Source organism: Chiloscyllium punctatum, chromosome 7, assembly GCF_047496795.1.
Source record: "Chiloscyllium punctatum isolate Juve2018m chromosome 7, sChiPun1.3, whole genome shotgun sequence".
In the NCBI taxonomy this organism is placed as follows: domain Eukaryota; kingdom Metazoa; phylum Chordata; class Chondrichthyes; order Orectolobiformes; family Hemiscylliidae; genus Chiloscyllium; species Chiloscyllium punctatum.
In genome coordinates, this window is record NC_092745.1 from 88,598,399 (window position 1) to 88,618,215 (window position 19,817).

The 19,817-nt window shown below is 41.7% G+C and overlaps 1 protein-coding gene across 1 annotated transcript in view; it reads right to left on the bottom strand.

The window, feature by feature from the left end:
- The window catches only part of agbl4 (AGBL carboxypeptidase 4), an 855,821-nt gene that overhangs the window by 400,418 nt on the left and 435,586 nt on the right, over positions 1–19,817 (bottom strand). The gene's annotated exons all lie outside the window — the stretch shown is intronic.

Below are 19,817 nucleotides of genomic sequence, written 5' to 3' on the forward strand. Positions count from 1 at the left end.
TACACCTTTTAACTACTCTGATCAACCAGAATGAGGGCTGATATGAGGCAAAATTACCTTAATTTAAAAGTTCGAAAGTAGGCAACACTTAATTTTCTAGTTGCAAAAGTCCCCCTGATATTCTGACCTCTTATTCTTCCACCCTTAAAGAAACGGAATTGCTGGTTTTAAATGCATTACATTACCAGGAAAACATTACACACGTACAACATGAAAACAAATTACTTACATTCTCACACATTCATTCCTTAAATAGGATTTCAATATTTTCTTAACACTTATTTAGACCATAAGACATAGGAACAGAAATTAGGCCATTCAGCCCATCGAGTCTGTCCCACCATTCAATCATGGCTGATAAGTTTCTCAACCCCATTCTCCCGCTTTCTCCCAGTAGCCCTCAATCCCCTTTGCAATCAAGAACCTACCTATCTCGATCTTAAATATACTCAATGACCTGGCATCCATAGCCTACTGTTCTCAAACTCTTAATCTATTTCCATATAATCATGCCCTAGATAATGCATCAACAATTACATTCGTGTTTCCAATAATATGAACATTCTTTACATTGGATGATTGAATCAATAAGGTCCATTGAAACAATCTTGTATTTTGACTCTAAAATTTCTCTATAAAGCTGGCAGGTCACAGTGAGCATATTAGTATTTCAATACAACCAAGGCATTTGAAGAACCAATGAAATCTGAAAGTCTAATTTTCCAATGTAGAGTGTTTCTTCTGATATTGGTTGAATTTCTTAAAAAAAATACCCCAATGGATTCTGTATTCCTGATTCAGCATCTTGCAATAAGTCTGCACCTACTATCAACTTTTAAGTATCAAATGACATTTTAAAAGATTTCATGAAGTTGGGGGTGGCCAACACTGATTTATTAGGATTACCCTCAACATCCTAATGGCTGCTTGGCACTCTGCTGACTAGATAACCTTTGACTGCTTCCAGAACAAATGTGTTAAAGTTAAAAATCACACAACATCAGATTATAGTTCAACAGGCTTAATTGGAATTACTAGCTTTTGGAGCACTGCTCCTTCATCAGGTAGCCAGCTGACAAAGGAGCAGCGCTCTGAAAGCTAGTACTTCCAAATAAACCAGTTGGACTAAAATCTGATGTTATGTGATTTTTAACTTTGTCCACCCAGCCCAACACCAGCATCTGTTAAAGGTATAGCTATTGTGCTAATGTTAAGCACTATTTTCCATGACCATGTAATCTAATAGTGAGGATTCATCTTTTTGCCTTCAAAGCTTTTACTTCCTTAATTATGATTAACCTTTTAATCTCATGACCATAAATCAAGTTGAATGGAGTAAATGCATTAGATTCATCTGGGCAATCTTTGGTAACAAAGAGTACAAAATCTATTCTTTGCCCCAATCTTGTGGACGTTTGAATAATAAGCCTTAATCATTGTTTGGAGAATCTGAAGGTAACTCTCCAAAACTACTTGCGTTTGAAGATATAGGGCAGTAAACTACAACTATTTTATACCCAAATTGCTGATTTATGTCCTGAAAAAAATTGAACATAAATTTAGAACTTTGATCAGATTGTATAACAATTTGCACTCTGTAAATTAATTTTTCTACTAATACCTTAGCTGTAATTGTCCTTCAAAGAATACATTTTGGAAATTGGGCTGTCATGTCCCTAAGGATATATTTCTGTCCTGCTGCATTTTCTTCACAACCTACTAACATTTAACTGAATGGTTCTTCAAAACTGGTATGGATGTTCTCGACTGCACGTTGAGGTTTTTCAACCACCTAATATATATGGCATGTTTTACAAAACTACATTGAAAAGAATTTTCTGTGCTATGCTTAACATCTCCTGACAATAGTTGGGCAGTACTACTATCTGATGAACAAATGTAGATCCTTCATCTGCAGATATCTGAGGATTTCTTCATTATCAGAACTTTGTATTTAACAATCCAGAACTCCTTCAGTCTCTACTTCGGTTTGAGTTGTTAAATTACCTTACTTAACTCGGGAAATGTTTTCCTAGCCTCAATTAACAAAAGCATGTTAAATCATTCTCTGTAATCACCTCCAACCTTAAATAAAGTTTCAGTTAGACTAACCTCTGCTTATGGTATTACTTTGAATGTCGCATTTAGAATACTGTGTACAGTTCTGGTCACCACATTACCAAAAGGATGTGGATGCTTTGGAGGGGGGTGCAGAGAAGGTTTACGAGGATGTTGCCTGGTATGGAAGGTGCTAGCTCTTAACAGAGGTTGAGTAGGTTAGGATTGTTTTCATTAGAAAAAAGGAGATTGAGGAGGGACCTGATTGAGGTCTACAAAATCATGAAGTGTATAGACAGGGTAGATAGAGATAAGCTTTTTCCCAGGGTGAGGGATTCAATAATGAGAGGTCGTGTGTTCAAGGTGAGAGGTGAAAGGTTTAAGGGGGATATACATGGCAAGTACTTTATACAGAGGGTTGTCGGTGCCTGGAACGCATTGCCAGCAGATGTGGTACAGGTTGGCACATTAGATTCACTTAGGATGCATCTGGACAGATGCATGAGTAGGTGGGGAGCAGAGGGATACAGATGCTTAGGAATTGGGCAATAGGTTTCAACAGTGGATTTGGATTGGCACAGGCTTGGAGGGCCAAAAGGCTTGTTCCTGGGCTTTAAATTTTCTTTGTTCTTTGTACAAAATCATAAAGGATATAGAGAGGGTGGATAAGCTTTTTTTTCCCCAATGTGAGGGATTCGATAACAAGAAGTCATGTGTTCAAGGTACGAGGAGAAAAGTTTACGGGGGATACACACAGAAGTACTTTATACAGTGGGTGGTAGGTGCCTGGAACGCATTGCCAGCATAGGTAGTAGAGGCAGGCACAGTAGATTCATTTAAGTTGCATCTGGATAGATGCATGAGATGGTGGGGAGCAGAGGGATACAGATCCTTAGGAATTGGGCGATAGGTTTAGACAATGGATTAGGATCCGCTCAAGCTTGGAGGACCGAAGGGCCTGTTCCTGAGCTGTAAATTTTCTTTGTCTTTGTGTTTGAGTTGTGTTGAAAATTAGCTGTTTGATTTGCCTTAAACCAACATGTATTTCGACAACAATGTGGATTTTTAAAGAGTCTTTAACACTTGATAGGAGTATACTGCCATCAAGTCATTGATTGGGATAAGGAACCAAAATCTTGCTTCAAGAATTAGGTTTTAAGGAGTGCCTTAAAAAAGGAAAGAAAGTTAGAGGGATGGAGAGATTTAGTAAGGAAATTCCAGAATTTAGGACTGAGACAGCTGGAGACATGACCACCGATGATGAAGCAATTAACATTGGTAATGAAGATCAGACCACAATTAGAGGAACACAGCGAAGGTCTGTACGATTAAAAGTGCTGACAAAGATAAGGAGAGCAAAGGAAGGATTGAAAAACAAGTGGATGATTTTTAAAAATGAGACAATACCAGATTAGGAGCTAACATAGTTAGTGAGTATAGAAATGACAGGTAAATGATAGCTGCAAGTTAGGATAAGGGCAGTAGAATGTCAAATAAGCTTACATTTTTAGATCGTGCAAAGTGTAAACTTTATTACAAATCTAATGCAGCATTTGTTTTCATCAACCCATAGGTAATGATAGCTAAATTTCAGACCCAGCTTTGAAAACAAAATTGATTTACCCCGGTCACAATTCATTTTGGAGGATAATGTAAGGCACAAAGGTCTTTCCTAACATCTCTGACAAGATGGTGACACCAGCAAGGTAGACAGTGTTTGGGCTTCTGGGCCCGACCGTTCCAGACTGACCGCTTCCTCCCTTCTTTCCTAACACTTTTTGTCTTCTTTGTTCTTCTTTGTTCTTCTTTCTCTTTTACTTTATCTGCTACTCATCAATGACAGGCAAGAAGGTGACAGTGCAGAGGAGGGTGGCAAGAGTGAGACTCTTGGTGAGGCAGCAGCGTGGCCTGGCAGTGGAACCAGGAACTCCTGGTTGTGGTCTGCTTGGAGCAGGAACTCCAGGTATCAGCGCGACTATGCCTTCAAAGGAACCAAGGGCTCCTACTTGTGGTATGCTCAGAGTGGGGATTCCAGCATTATTGAGGAAGCAGCCTGGTTGCAGTAGGCCCGCAGCAGGGATTCCTGGTTATCAGCATGGTGGTGGCAGATCCTGGTTGTGGTTGGCCTGGAACCGGGATCTCCTGGTTATCAGCTCGGCAGTGACAGCAGCGAAGCTGGGGGGTCCTGGTTGCAGAGTGAGTGCTGCATCAGTGGCCTATTGGCAAGCTAAGCCCAGCAACAAAGAGATGGTGCTTGAAGAGTGGCGACTCCAATGTGGGTGGGTCTGGCGCAGGCAGCAGAGGGGTGACAACGCAAGTGTCCTTGTTCAGCTCACTCAGGGCTCAGGACTCATGGTGAAGACAGTGAAACGAAGATGGACTCTCTTTTAACTTTATCTTTTTATTCTTAAAGTATTCAAAATGGCACCAGATTGTGGTGACAGTTGAAGCTTTTCACTATATTTTACTCTGTTGTTCATTGTAAAGTGCAAATAACAATATATCATTATTCATACATTCATCGTCATTCATTCCAGAGCCTGCAAGAGACGCCTGTTATCTCCAATGGGAAGGCCCATTGTATGCCCTTCAGGTGTTTTAGTGGCCATTGGTGAGCCATCTCAGATTCAAGAATCTGGCCATCTCACTAGCCAGAAGATATCATCATGGATGGGGTCTTGTTGAGTGCAATGGCTGCAGTGGAGGAGGATTTGCACTAAGGACATGAGGTGTACTCAGTGAACTTCCCAATCCCAGTACTGGGTTCCGCAACCAGACACTAAACACCTTCAAATGAGGAAACCCCCCCAATCCCAGAGGAACAGTAAGTAAATTTCTGTGAATTACTTGCCATACACACTGCATGACTCAAAGTCCACCTGCAACTGAGTTGATGCCAGAAGTGGCATAATGAGGACTTTTAAGTAGTCATCAATTGGCCAAAGTGTCTCAAATTTGCAGCTAGTTGAGAAGTCTAACCACGGACCTTCCTGACCCAGACCTAATTTTGATAAGGAAGACATCCTCAGAAGGTGGTAGCTTCTCACACTTCACATTCTCACCTTATTAAAATCTTCCCTGCCCCCCCCCCCCCCCAAATACGTCACAAGAGAAGCCTTAAAACTTCATCCATCTTGTTTGTTGCCCGTATAGATCTGTCGATATGTGAATCAAGCTGCACTACAATATGGAATACTGAGAATTCACCACAAATAGTTTCTAAGTTCAAATGCGAAATAGAATCATTGAAAATAACAGCACAGAATGACTATTTGAGAAATTTAATCCTACTTTCTACTTCTTGACCTGTAGCTTCAAGAACGTCTTAATACCTCTTCAGGTTTCTATCTCCACCATCCTTTCACGTAATGCATTCCAGATATCAATCACCCTCTTGGTGAAACAAAATTCACTATATAGAAAACGTAGAAGACAGCAGCAGGGGTAAGCCATTTGACATCTTGAGCATGCTCTGCCATTCAGTATGATCATGCTTGATCTTCAATTTCAATACCATAATTTTGCCCTCCCTCTCCAGTGAGGAGCTGAATAACAGGCTTCACCCATTATGACTCTATCTGCGCTGTTATAATCAGATTAAATTAGATTCCCTACAGTATGGAAACACCAACCCTCCGAAGAGTAACCCACCCAGATCCATTCCGCTATCTTACATTTACCCCTGACACTATGGGCAACTTAGCATGGCCAATTCACCTGGCCTGCACATCTTTGGATTGTGGGAGGAAACTGGAGCACCCAGAGGAAACCCACGGAGACATGGGGGCAATGTGCAAACTCCACACAGACAGTCGACCAAAGCAGGAATTGAAACCGGGTTCCTGTTATGGTTGATTTTTTTCCTGGGATGATAGGCACCTTTACAAGAGATGAAAGTGAGTGGCACAATCATTACTTTTGTTGCAAATGTGGAAGTTTCTAACTCACTGTTGGAGCATGTGAGTAGGCAATACAAAGTGTCTGCTGGGTTAGTGCTGTTGCAGTTTTGGGTGGATCAGGGTGAGTGGTGGATACAATAACAGAGTGAGAGTGAACATGAATTATTGGAGAGAAATGTTGGCATTTACACTGGCAGAATGTAGAATGGAGAAATGTATTTTTTCAGTTAGACAGGTAAGAAATGAGATATTCTGATCTGTCATTTAAAGTATAAGTAACCTACTAAGAGAATGCTTGCAGTAAGCAATGACAAAATACACCTTGAACATCTTAAAATGTGAAATCTTCTCTCAGCTATTCACTGAAAGTTCAGATTTCTTTGTAAATGTTACCAGTGTCTGTTGAGATCCTAACACCATAGACGAGGTAAACTTGATCTAATCAAATGGTTCCAGAAATACAGCTTACTAGAACTTGTTTTCCATTTGTGGGTTAATGTATCTCACCCTTAATTCCAAATATATTTTCCTGTATCTCTCATTACTGTTAGGAACTATTCTTTGCACATTTGTCATTATATTACAGTGTGTTTGATACAAGCTAAAACTCAGCATGGCATTTATTCAATGTAAAGCTCTTGGTTTCCCATCTAATGTCTGGATGAAAATATTACACATATCACCTTTCTATCTGAACATGCATTCTTAGATATCATGTAATTAGATTCTATAGGAGTCCTACAGGACAAAATATCCATTGGTAACACAGTCAGTGACCACTTTGAAATTATCCAAAGTTCAAACAGTTCTAAGCATTTTTTTACTGTGAAAAAAACTCTTTATATAACAAAAACCATCACAATACTTCAAATCAGTAATTTATTTTGGCACAAAATGAGGCCATTTAGCTGATTGAGTCTGTGACAGTCTCCTTGATAGAGAAATCCAATCAGTTCCATTTCTTAGCTGTATTCTCAGCCCTGCAGGTTTGTTTCATTCAAAAACCTGTCCAATATCTTGTTGAAATTATTGATTATCTCTGCTTTCCTCACACTTGCAGGCAATGAGTTCCAGATCATCACCACTTACTGCTTAAGAATTTTTATCAAAACATCCCCTACAAACTACTTGGCAAATCCTTAAATCTAAGTCCTCTGGACTTTGCACCTGCATCTAATAGGAACAAGTTTATTTCAGCCACCTTATCAGAATGTGTTATAATCTTGTACACCTCTAATAGCTTTCCTTCAACATCTTTTGCTCCAGGATAACCATCCAAACGTCATGTACTTTTAACACAAGTGAAAATTAATATACAATGAATATTTCTTCAAAGAAGATGCATTCATTTACTGGCAGTTTTTAAAAAACTGTTCAACTGTCTGTCCTTAGGCAAAACTTTCATACACCTAATTAAAATAGATCTTTAGCTTTAAATGAATTGTGTTGTTGATGATAGTGTATAACTTAAAATAATTTTGAGTTGAGGGCTCAGGATATTTCCTTATCAAGAACAAAGAACAAAGAAAATTTAAAGCCCGGGAGCAGGTACTTCAGCCCTCCAAACTTGAGCTGATCCAAATATGCTGTCTAAACCTGTCGCCCAATTCCTAAGCATCTGTATCTCTCTGCTCCCCACCTACTCTGTCCAGATGCATCTTAAATGAATCTACCGTGCCTGTCACTACTACCTCTGCTAGCAACACATTCCAAACACCCACCACCCTCTGTAAATTACTTGCTGTGTGTGTCCCCCTTAAACTTTTCACCCCTCACCCTGAAAGAGTGACCTCTCGTTACTGAATCCTTCACCCGAGGAAAATGCTTATCTCTATCTACCCTAACTATACACTTCATGAATTTGTAGACCTCAATCAGGTCCCTCCTCAATCTCCTTTTCTTCTAATGAAAACAATCCTAACCTACTTAACCTCTCTTCATAGCTAGAACATTCCATACCAGGCAACCTTCTCTGCACCCTCTCCAGAGCATCCACATCCTTTTGGTAATGTGGCAACCAGAACTGTTCACAGTATTCTAAATGCAGCCGAACCAATGTCTTGTACAATTTTAACATGATCTGCCAGCTCTTATACTCAATACCCCGTCCGATGAAGACAAGCATACCATATGCCTTCTTGACCACTCTATCCATCTGTGCAGCAACCTTCAGGGTACAATGGACCTGAACTCCCAGATCTCTCTGCTCATCAACTTTTCTCAAGGCTCTTCCATTTACTGAATAATTCACTCCAGAGTTAGAGTTCCCAAAATGCATCACCTCACATTTGCCTGTATTGAACTCCATCTGCCACTTCTCCGTCCAACTCTCCAGTCTATCTATATTCTCCTGTGTTCTTTGACAGTCCCCTATGCTTTCTGCTACTCTACCAATCTTTGTGTCATCTGCAAACTTGCTGGTCATACCAATAGTGCCCTCTTCCAGATCATTTATGTATATCACAAACAACAGTGGCCCCAGCACTGATCCCTGTGGGACACCACTGGTCACCTTTCTCCATTTCGAGAAATTCCCTTCAACTACTACTCTCGGTCTCCTGTTGCTCAGCCAGTTCTTTATCCACCTAGCTAGAACACTCTGCACACCATGTGACTTCACTTTCTCCATTAGTTTACCATGGGGAACTTTACCAAACGCCTTACTAAAGTCCACGTATAAGATATCTACAACCCTTCCTTCGTCTATCAACTTGGTCACTTCCTCAAAGAACTCTATTAAGTTGGTAAGGCACGATCTCCCTTGCACAAAACTATATTGCCTATCACTGATAAGTCCATTCTTTTCCAAATATAAACAGATCCTATCCCTCAGCACCTTCTCGAGCAACTTTCCCATCACTGACGTCAAGCTCACTGGTCTGTAGTTACCCGGACAAGTGGACAACATGAGCAACCCTCCGGCATCTCACCTGTGTTTAAGGATGCTACAAAGATATCCTCTCTCACGTCCCTCAGCAACCTGGGATAGATCCTATCCAGTCCTGGGGAACTGTCCACCGTAATAACCTCTAGCCTACCTAACACATCTTCCCGACTTGCGTCATACAATCAAAGACTATTTGTCCTTGTCTTGGAAATAAATGAAAAACAAGCAAAATGAACAGTTCTGAAACTTGTTCTAAGAATATTCCTTTCAGCAACCATGGACCAGTCGAACCGGTAACATACCTTGTCATAATGGACATGTCAGCACTCTACGCCAGCATCCCACTCTCTCTCTCCTGGATGCCCACACATATAAGTTTATGGGGTGAATCTGTATTTGCAGAAGTATACTTCATTTTGCTCAAAAAATGCATAACCTACAGTCAATCCATAAGAAATATTATAAATTCCACTTTAGAAATAGAATCAGTCTGACTCAAGATGGCTACACAGATAGACTTTAACCTCAGACCTTTAATGTATTGTCTGAGCTGAGATGACACATTTTGTTAGAAAGCCTGAAGTTATCTTGAGAATTTGACTCAAAAGGAATTCTGGGATTTATATATCAATGAACTGAAACCAGCAAATCCATTCCAAAAGATGAAAAACTTAATCTAAGTTTGTTTAATATATTTCAGCTGCATGACACTGTAAACTTTTGAGATAAATTCTGTGTCTTATGCTCGTGCTCCACAACCACCTGAAGAAGCAGCACTTCGAAAGTTAGTGCCTCCAAATAAATCTGTTGGACTATAACGTGGTATTGTGTGATGTTTAACTATATGAAACAAGACATGGACAACATCCAGGCATGGACTGATAAACGATAACATTCACACTGCACAAGTATCAGGCAATGGCCATTACCCCTTGATATTCAAGGAACCCTCCACTATTAGCATTCCACTGATCACTATTGACCAGAAACTGACCTGAACCAGCATATAAATACTGTGACTACAGGAGCAGGTCAGAGCTCAGAATTCTGTGGTAACTCCACAGAGGCTGGCATCCCTCATCAAGTCACATTTTATTTACGCGTGGAAAGTCCTTGACACTGATCCAACTCTGCTTCAGATATGGGCAGTATGGAATGCACAGTAGGTCACCTCTTGCACCCAGAGCATCTTGGAAGAAATGAATTCTTTTCTTGAGGCAGCACGATGTCAAGACTGCAATATCTGTCATCTCAGATTCTGAGATAAATTCAACACTTGATGGAGAGACACACCCCACCGGTTCCACAACAGTTGGAATGGTTATTGAGGAGCATGGCACATTTTGCTCCTGCACTATTTGTGGCTTTGCAGTTTTCACATGGTCCACATCTGTTAAGAACCATTGCACCAATCTGAACTTTATACATCACTGGACCTTTCCTCACATCAACCATGTCTCTTACCAATGCACAGATATTTCCTACATCAAACTTTGCCTCTGAAGTAAACTGCCTCTCTCGCTTAGCACCATCTTCTGTCCAGCATTGGCATTTCTGATGCTGTTTCACTCTCCCCCCCAGGTCTGAGAAGATCAGATGTAACCTGGTGTGGAGTGCTCTCCCCATTAGCAACTCTGCTTGAGCTATTGCTATAGTTGCATGAGGGGTAGTCCTATAATCAAGTAGGAGCCAGGACAGTTTTATATCTAGTGAAGCTGTAGGCTGTTTCTTTAATCCTGCTTCAAAGTTTGGACTGCCCTTTCTGTCAGACGATTGGATGATAGATGGTCTTGAGTTGAGCTTATATGTTGAATATCATTTGACTTTAGTAATTATCAAATTCCCTGCTGGTAAACAATGGTCCGTTATCTGTGACCAAAACTTCTGGGAGTCTGTGTATTGAAAAAGATCCACATAATGTTTCTATCATTGTCCCAATGTTTGATGAATTAACTCTATGCACGTCCAGTCACTGTGAGTGGGCATCCACAAAGACTAAGAACATTGAGACCATCAAAATAACCTATATTGTTGACGTGTAACCGAGTCCTGTGTTTACCCAGCCATTCCCACAAATATGGGGGAGCTGCTGGTGGTAATCTTTGTCCTTTTTGGCACTCTGATCACTGCCCCATGAATGCAGCTATGTCTGCATCCAAACCTGGCCACCAGACATAATTTCTCCCAACATCTTCATTTTGGAAACTAGTGGAATGTAACCAGTATCTGGCTGCAACCCTTGCTCAGGACAATTACTCTTGCTCCCCATAATAATATGCCATCCTCTACTATAATCTGGTCAAGAAAGGTTTCAAGTCTGCCAATGATGACCTTTCTGTGTCATCACCAGCCATTTCAGTGTCACCAGGACCAGATCTTTCTGAGTCCAAAGTCTAATATTGTCAACTGTGTGACGATACTGCTCCTTTAACAAGGTTATATTGTCCTTGGCATTTTTTTCAGAGAGGTCGTAAAAGACACATACTCCGAACAGTCTGGGGTTGAAGCAGTTTAGGGCCAATTTGATTATAGTTAACAGATCCTGCTTCAGGCAGAAGGCTTTCAAGTTAAAAAAAAACACTTGTACAATGAAAGGGGAGTGGCCAGTTCTCCCAGCTCAGATTTTCTCTGGTTTGATTTGGTTTTTGGTTTAGTCTGGCTATTCCCTGAAAGAAGCAGGTCCAGGCTGATACTCTCTGTCTGGCATTTCTCCTGTGTTTGATTTTACCTTTCATGCCAAGGTGTTTATGGGGATTGTTACAAGTATTCGGAACAGCATTAATAAGTTGGGATGATCTGTTGGGTTTTTAGATAGGTTAAGTTATTCACTATTCTGTTCTCTTTTGTTTGTGTTTCATTCAGTAATCTTTGTAAATAAATTCTGTTTTGTTTAAAACTAGGTGGTTTGACCAGCTACATCACTTCTGGGATAACTGTGTTACACCTGCTTAAAACAACTGACAAAGTTAGGGTCTGGGCTACTTTCTTGAAATGTTTTTAGGGAGCCTGGCTGGTCCATAACAGCTGTGACTGGAAGTGTCCGGAAAATTTAAAACCATTATGTGCCCTTCCAGTGGCAGTACCACTAGTGGTGCATCTGCCAGTAGGAGGTGACTCAATGCATCCACATTTGCTATTTGGCCTCCCAGACGGTGTTCCAACTTGTAATTACACACACTTAGTATGAGAATCCACTGCTAAATTCAGCCTGAGCTATGGGCAGCACTGCCTCGCCCTCTTTAAGTAGACTTAGCAGGGACTTGTAGTCCATTATTATTACAAACTTACATCTGTAAAGGCATTGGTGGAACTTTCTGACTCCAAATAAGACTGCCAAATCTTCCTTCTCTAGCTGGCTTATTTACACTCTGCATTAGCCAAAGTCCGGGATGCATATTTTAATGGACATTCCTCTCCATTGGGCCACCTATGAGCTAATACTACCCTAATGCCATATGGGAAAGTATCACATATCAATGCCAGATCTTACTTGCTATCATTGTGTTAATGCAAAGGTGCCAGAATGGAGAGCAGGTTATGTTCAAAATTTCTGTAATAGTTCATAAGCCCAAGGAAAGACCTAACCTTTGCTACTGCTGTCAGGGCTTGGGGCACCTTTAACCACCCTTACTTTATCTTCCAACTGGTGTAGCCCAAGTGTGTAATTTGATATACCTGGAACACACATTTTTCCCTTTTAAGGTGTGCGCCCAATGAAAGACATGTTTATGTCCAAGTTCTCAAAGAGCTCCTTATTGGTCTTCCTTGTTATTAGCAGGTCATCTAGATAAATGGTGACCTGGGGTAGACCTTGTAAAATGTTCTCCCTCATCCATTACAAACATGCACAGGCTGATGTTACCCCAAATGGCAATCTCATGTATTGGTACAAACCCTTATGGGTATCAATTGTAATACACTTCTGGAAATCCTCACCTAACTGCAATTGCAAGTACACATTGCTTATATCCAGTTTCATGAAGGACAGCCACCCCATCTTTCCAGTTTTGCACATTAATGGTCAATGTAAGTATTTATCCAGCTGCAAAAAGTGATTTACCATTTAGTTAAAATCCCCACAATGGTGAGTTGACCCGTCGGGCTTCACAATCAGTAGACCAGTGCTGACCATTCTGCAAACAGGACTGGTTTAATGATTCCTTCATTTTGCAACTGTCTGATTTCTCCTTCTACTTTTAGCCAAAAGGGTGAGTGGGCCTTGCGTTATTGTGAAATGGTTTCCTGTTCAACATGCAAGGTGGCCTCGGATCCTTTGATAATCCCTAGACTTTCCTGAAAATCTTCTGTGCATTTAATAAGGACTTCATTTTGGGCAGCCATTTTCTCATCAAAATAATATTAAGCCAATTTAGGTGAATCTCTCTCAACCAATTTCGCCCCATCAAGCTTGGGCCGGAGCCTTTTACTACAATTAGTTGTAACTGAACTAGCTGCTTCTCATAAGAGACCGGAACCAAGTTGTACCCTTAATCTGTAAAGGTTCTCCAGTACAGGTTCTCAGTCTAGCCAAGGTCTTGCACATGCTTAAAGATCGGAGTCCAGAGCGAATTTTGAAAAAGGGCTTATGCCCGAAACATCGATTCTCCTGCTCTTCGGATGCTGCCTGGCCTGCTGTGTTTTTCCAGCACCACATTTTTCAACTCTGGTCTCCAGCATCTGCAGTCCTCACTTTCTCCGAATTTTGTTAAAGGCAGATTCTGCGGTCACTGAAACAGCTGCACTAGTATTGATCTCTATTAGAACTGTATGACTATTTAACCTGTCGTTTACTTTGATTGGGTTTGATTTGGATATTGCTGAGCAACTTATCTGTTCCAAACCAGACGTAGGTGGACTTTCTATGGTGTACACTCCCCTGGATACCAGCCTATGAGTTCTCTTACTCAATTTAGTTCTAGTGGGGTACTTTTCCTGTCTCAAGTGTACATACCAGCAGCAACTACAAAATGCTTGCTGGACTGGATCCTAAAGAATATTTTAAGTATTTGGATGAGGCTTGACTTTATTTTGGGATTTTGCTGTGGGCTAATCGAGAGTCTATCTGTTCAAGATATGTCCTCAGCAAAGCTATGCAATTGACTTCACACAAGTGGTGTTTTTCAAGCTCAATTGGACTGGTGAGAGTGTTGACTTCCATCAGAATACCCTGCAACTCATATGCTCCACTTGCTTCATTTTCCAAAGATGAAGCCATTTATCGTGTCTGTTTGAAGTCCAGTTGGGCTTCAGCTAGTAGGCAGTTTTAGATGGTTGAATCAGAGATCTTTCTGGACAAGACCTTCAGTGATGTTATTACACCAATCATGCCAGAAGAGAGCAGAAGAGTGCAGACGATGAGGAAGGCAGAGAGGAGACAGGTGCAAGAGACGCCGGGAGAAGTACCTGTCAGGAACAAGTTGAAGCTTTTGGAAACAGTAGAGTCTGATGACACTACCAGTTCGCAAGGCGGCCATGTTTGTCCATCAAAAGTTGCCGCAGAAGCAGAGCGGAAGAGTCGGACATCACATAGAGCCGTGGTAATAGGGGACTCCATCGTGAGAGGAACTGACCGGGGTTTTTGTGGCAGCAGACGGGATTTAAGGATGGTGTGTTGCTTTCCTGGTGCTAGAGTGAAAGACATCGCGGACAGAGTGCAGGACATCCTCAAGGACGAGGGTGAAGAGCCCGAGGTGGTGGTACACGTCGGCACAAATGATGTCGGGAAGAAGAGGAGGAACATACTACAGCGAGACTTCGCAGAACTAGGAAGAAGGCTAAAAAGCAGGACGTCCAAGGTGGTTATCTCCAGTTTGCTTCCAGTTCCTCGGGCTAGTGTGGCCAGAAACCAGGAGATAATGGACTTGAACGTGTGGTTGGGGAACTGGTGCAGGAAGCAAGGTTTCAAGTTCTTGGATCACTGGGGTATATTTTATGGTAACCATAAATTCTACAAGAGAGATGGCTTGCACCTTAATAGAACAGGGATCGGCATTCTGGCAGGCAGGTTTTCTGCTGCAACACCGCTACATTTAAACTAAGTAGCGGGGGGGAGGGGACAAGCTGGATGTTTAAAAAGGAAATTGAAGGGGTAGTTAGAACAAGAGAAGTCAAGAAAGACAACTGTATCAAGGAGGCAGAAAACTGGAAAAGGCATCATGCTGTAAAGTTGAGTGAAATAAGGGTTGAGGGGAAGGGTGAGAGCAGTAACAAATTAAAAATTCTATATATGAATGCACGAAGCATTAGACACAAGGTGGATGAGCTTGAGGCTCTTTTGGAAATTGGCAGATACGATATTGTGGGGATAACTGAGACGTGGCTTCATGGGGACAGGGCCTGGGAAATGAATATTCAAGGCTACATGTGTTATCGTAAGGATAGACTGACGGGCAGAGGGGGTGGGGTGGCCTTGTTGGTAAGGGAGGATATTCAGTCCCTTGCGCGGGCGGACCTAGAGTCAGGGGATGTAGAGTCAGTGTGGATAGAGCTTCGAAACACTAAGGGTAAAAAGACCCTCATGGGAGTCATCTACAGGCCCCCAAACAGTAGTCTGGATGTTGGAGGTAAGTTGAATCAGGAGCTGAAATTGGCTTGTCGCAAAGATGTTACTACAGTTGTTATGGGGGATTTTAACATGCAGGTAGACTGGGAGAATCAGGATGGTATCGGGCCTCAAGAAAGAGACTTTGTGGAGTGCCTCAGAGATGGATTTTTAGTGCAGCTGGTGCTGGAGCCGACCAGGGATAAGGCGATTCTGGATCTGGTATTGTGTAACGAACCAGAATTGGTCAGTGACCTCGAAGTGAAGGAGCCGTTGGGAAGTAGTGACCATAATACAATAAGCTTCAATCTGCAATTTGAGAGGGAGTGGGTACAATCTGAAGTGACAATATTTCAGTTGAATAAAGGGAAATATGGAGCTATGAGGGAGCAACTGGCCAAAGTTCAATGGTATAATACCTTAACAGGGAAGACCGTGGAGGAACAATGGCAGATATTTCTGTGTATAATGCAGAAGATGCAGGATCAGTTCATTCCTAAAAGGAAGAAAGATCCCAGGAGGAGACATGGGCGGCCGTGGCTGACAAGGGAAGTAAAGAAGCATATAAGGTTAAAAGAGAAAAAGTATAACTTAGCGAAGATAAGCGGGAAAACGGAGGACTGGGAAGCTTTTAAAGAACAACAGAGGATTAGTAAGAAGGAAATACGCAGAGAAAAAATGAGGTACGAAGGTAAACTGGCCAAGAATATAAAGGAGGATAGTAAAAGCTTTTTTAGGTATGTCCAAGGCAAAAAAATGGTTAGGACAAAAATTGGGCCCTTGAAGACAGAAGCAGGGGAATATATTACTGGGAACGAAGAAATGGCAGAGGAATTAAATGAGTACTTCAGATCTGTGTTCACTGGGGAAGACACAAGCAATCTCCCTGAGGTAACAGTGGCTGAAGGACCTGAACTTAAGGGAATTTCTATTTGCCAGGATTTGGTGTTGGAGAGACTGTTAGGTCTGAAGGTTGATAAGTCTCCGGGACCTGATGGCCTGCATCCCAGGGTACTGAAGGAGGTGGCTCAGGAAATCGTGGATGCGCTGGTGATTATTTTCCAGAGTTCAATAGAATCGGGGTTGATTCCTGAGGATTGGAGGGCGACTAATGTTGTGCCACTTTTTAAGAAGGGTGGGCGGGAGAAAGCAGGAAATTATAGACCAGTTAGTCTGACCTCAGTGGTGGGAAAGATGCTGGAGTCTATTATAAAGGATGAAATTACGGCACATCTGGATAATAGTAACAGGATAGGACAGAGTCAGCATGGATTTATGAAGGGGAAATCATGCTTGACTAATCTTCTTGAATTTTTTGAGGATGTAACTCGGAAGATGGTCGAGGGAGATCCAGTGGATGTAGTGTACCTGGACTTTCAGAAAGCTTTTGATAAAGTCCCACACAAGAGGTTAGTGAGTAAAATTAGGGCGCACGGGATTGGGGGCAAAGTACTAGATTGGATAGAGAATTGGTTGGCTAATAGGAAACAAAGGGTAGTGATTAACGGCTCCATTTCGAAATGGCAGGCAGTGACCAGTGGGGTACCGCAGGGATCCGTGCTGGGACCGCAGCTTTTTACAATATATGTAAATGATATAGAAGATGGTATCAGCAATAACATTAGCAAATTTGCTGATGACACAAAGCTAGGTGGTAGGGTAAATTGTGATGAGGATGTTAGGGGATTACAGGGTGACCTGGACAAGTTAGGTGAGTGGGCAGATGCATGGCAGATGCAGTTTAATGTGGATAAATGTCTGGTTATCCACTTTGGTGGCAAGAACAGGAAGGCAGATTACTACCTCAATGGTATCAAATTAGGTAAAGGGGCTGTTCAGAGAGATCTGGGTGTTCTTGTCCACCAGTCAATGAAGGCAAGCATGCAGGTACAGCAGGTCGTGAAGAAGGCTAATAGCATGCTGGCCTTCATAACAAGAGGGATTGAGTATAGAAGCAAAGAGGTGCTTCTGCAGCTGTACAGGGCCCTGGTGAGACCACACCTGGAGTACTGTGTACAGTTCTGGTCTCCAAATTTGAGGAAAGACATTCTGGCTATTGAGGGAGTGCAGCGTAGGTTCACGAGGTCAATTCCTGGAATGGCAGGATTGCCTTACACGGAAAGACTGAAGCGACTGGGCTTGTATACCCTTGAGTTTAGAAGACTGAGAGGGGATCTGATTGAAACGTATAGGCTTATGAAAGGATTGGACACTCTGGCAGGAGGGAACATATTTCCGTTGATGGGGGAGTGCCGAACCAGAGGACACAACTTAAAAATACGGGGTAGACCATTTAGGACAGAGATGAGGAGAAACTACTTCACCCAGAGAGTGGTGGCTGTGTGGAATGCTCTGCCCCAGAGGGCAGTGGAGGCCCAGTCTCTGGATTCTTTTAAGAAAGAATTGGATAGAGCTCTTAAAGATAGTGGAGTCAAGGGGTACGGAGATAAGGCTGGAACAGGATACTAATTAGGAATGATCAGCCATGATCATATTGAATGGCGGTGCAGGCTCGAAGGGCAGAATGGCCTACTCCTGCATCTATTGTCTATTGTCTATTGTCTATTATCATTAATCCCACATGCCGAAGAGTCCCACAGCATCCTCATTAAGGGTTAAACCAAAATCACATGCTTCTGCCAGCCATCTTAACCTAGTCAAAAATCCCAATACAGGTTCCCCTGATTCTTGCATTGACAATATTCCTTAATTGATCCATCAACTCTTGAAAGGTTTTAGTGTCTGGTGTCTCAGGGAAAGTTAGACACCTAATAACCAAAAAAGGCTGTGGGTCCCCTAGCTGTCAGGAGAATTACTTGTTGCTTTTCACCTGCCGAAATGTCATGCCACCAGAAAAAGTAATACATTCTTTCTACACACTGGGCCCAGTCTTGATGGCAGGGTCAAATGAGTTAAGCTTCCCAAATAATAGTATGATTCCAGAAATGCTTACCCCAATTCAAAGACAACAGTCATGAGCAAATTTCTTCAAGAGCATTCTTTATCCTCATCGCCAGTGAAATAAATCCACAGAGGCCGGAGTCCCATCACCATATCACCTTTTATTTACACATGCAAAGTCCTGGACACTAATCCAGCTCTCTCCAAGCCAACTCTCAGTGTTAACAGAACGCCTGACATTTCTGTTTTTTTTTCTTTTTTCCTCAAGGAGAGTCCTTGCACATGCACACACTCACACTGATCCAGCTTTCGAAAGGAAAACACCCAAGTGGCCAGTGATAAGCAGTGCCCTTAACATTGCTGATTTTTTTTCGTTTTTTTTTCTTTTTTCTCCTCCCTGGTTTTTTTTTATTATATAACCCCCACACTGCAGTAGTGCTTATTTTTTTCCCCAGCACCCATGGTGTGTGTGTGCAGGTGTGAGACACAGTGAGAGACACAAGGTATACAAATCTTTATTCAATTTCCACCACCAGGAAGATAGGAAAACACCAGAGTGGCGACATTTCTGTTTTTATCTGTCATTCAAGGCTCCCTGATTGGACCAGATTAACAGCCCCAGTCAGGTAATCCATATTCTATGAGGCCTCTCTGGGCTGACCTCATTCCAATCACTACACAATTTATGCTGGAGAAGAAGAGTCACATTGGACTTGAAATGATAACACTGTTTCTTTTCCATAAATGCTTCCAGACTTGCTAAGTTTCTCTGGCACTTTCTGATTTTCTTTAAGGACAGCAGATGCATGGGAACACTATCTTCCCCAAGTGGAGCAAGTTCCCTTCTGAGACATACACTATCCAGACTTGGAACTATATTACCATTCATTCTCTATTGCTGAGTTAAAATGCTGGAACTTCTTTCCTAACCACACTCTAGGTGCCCCTACACATTAAGTGCGCAGTTGTTTAAGATGGCAATCCACCACTTTCAGCTCCAGTCCAATTAATGAAGGGCATTATACTACCCTAACCAATGACGTCCACATCCCATGAATGAATAAAAATAAATAAATAATGAGGTGTACAATTTAGATGGATCACATAAAAATATCCAACAGGTAATCACTACAAGACATTGGTGGACACGAACATAAAAAAAAGACACATAATACTACAAAGATACTGGCAAACCATTCTAATGAAAGAAATAGTCTATTGAAATAATTAAAATTAATGTTCCTCAATTCCATTTCCTGAAATAGAATTTAACTTGTCTTCTTTCATTTACCTAATGTGTATGCATAATTAGTTTACCTCACTAAGATTTGTAGCCTCACCTATAGTGTAGTTAATCTATTTGTTGCTCCTCAGCATCTGTCACCTTGCATCCAAAACATCTACTCCAATATGTTGAACTACATTTGCAAACATTGCATGTGTATAAGTTGTCATATTTGACATAGAGAATCCTTAGAAACATTTCCAATAATAATGTGTCCAGATTTGTTACAGGTTCATTATAACATAA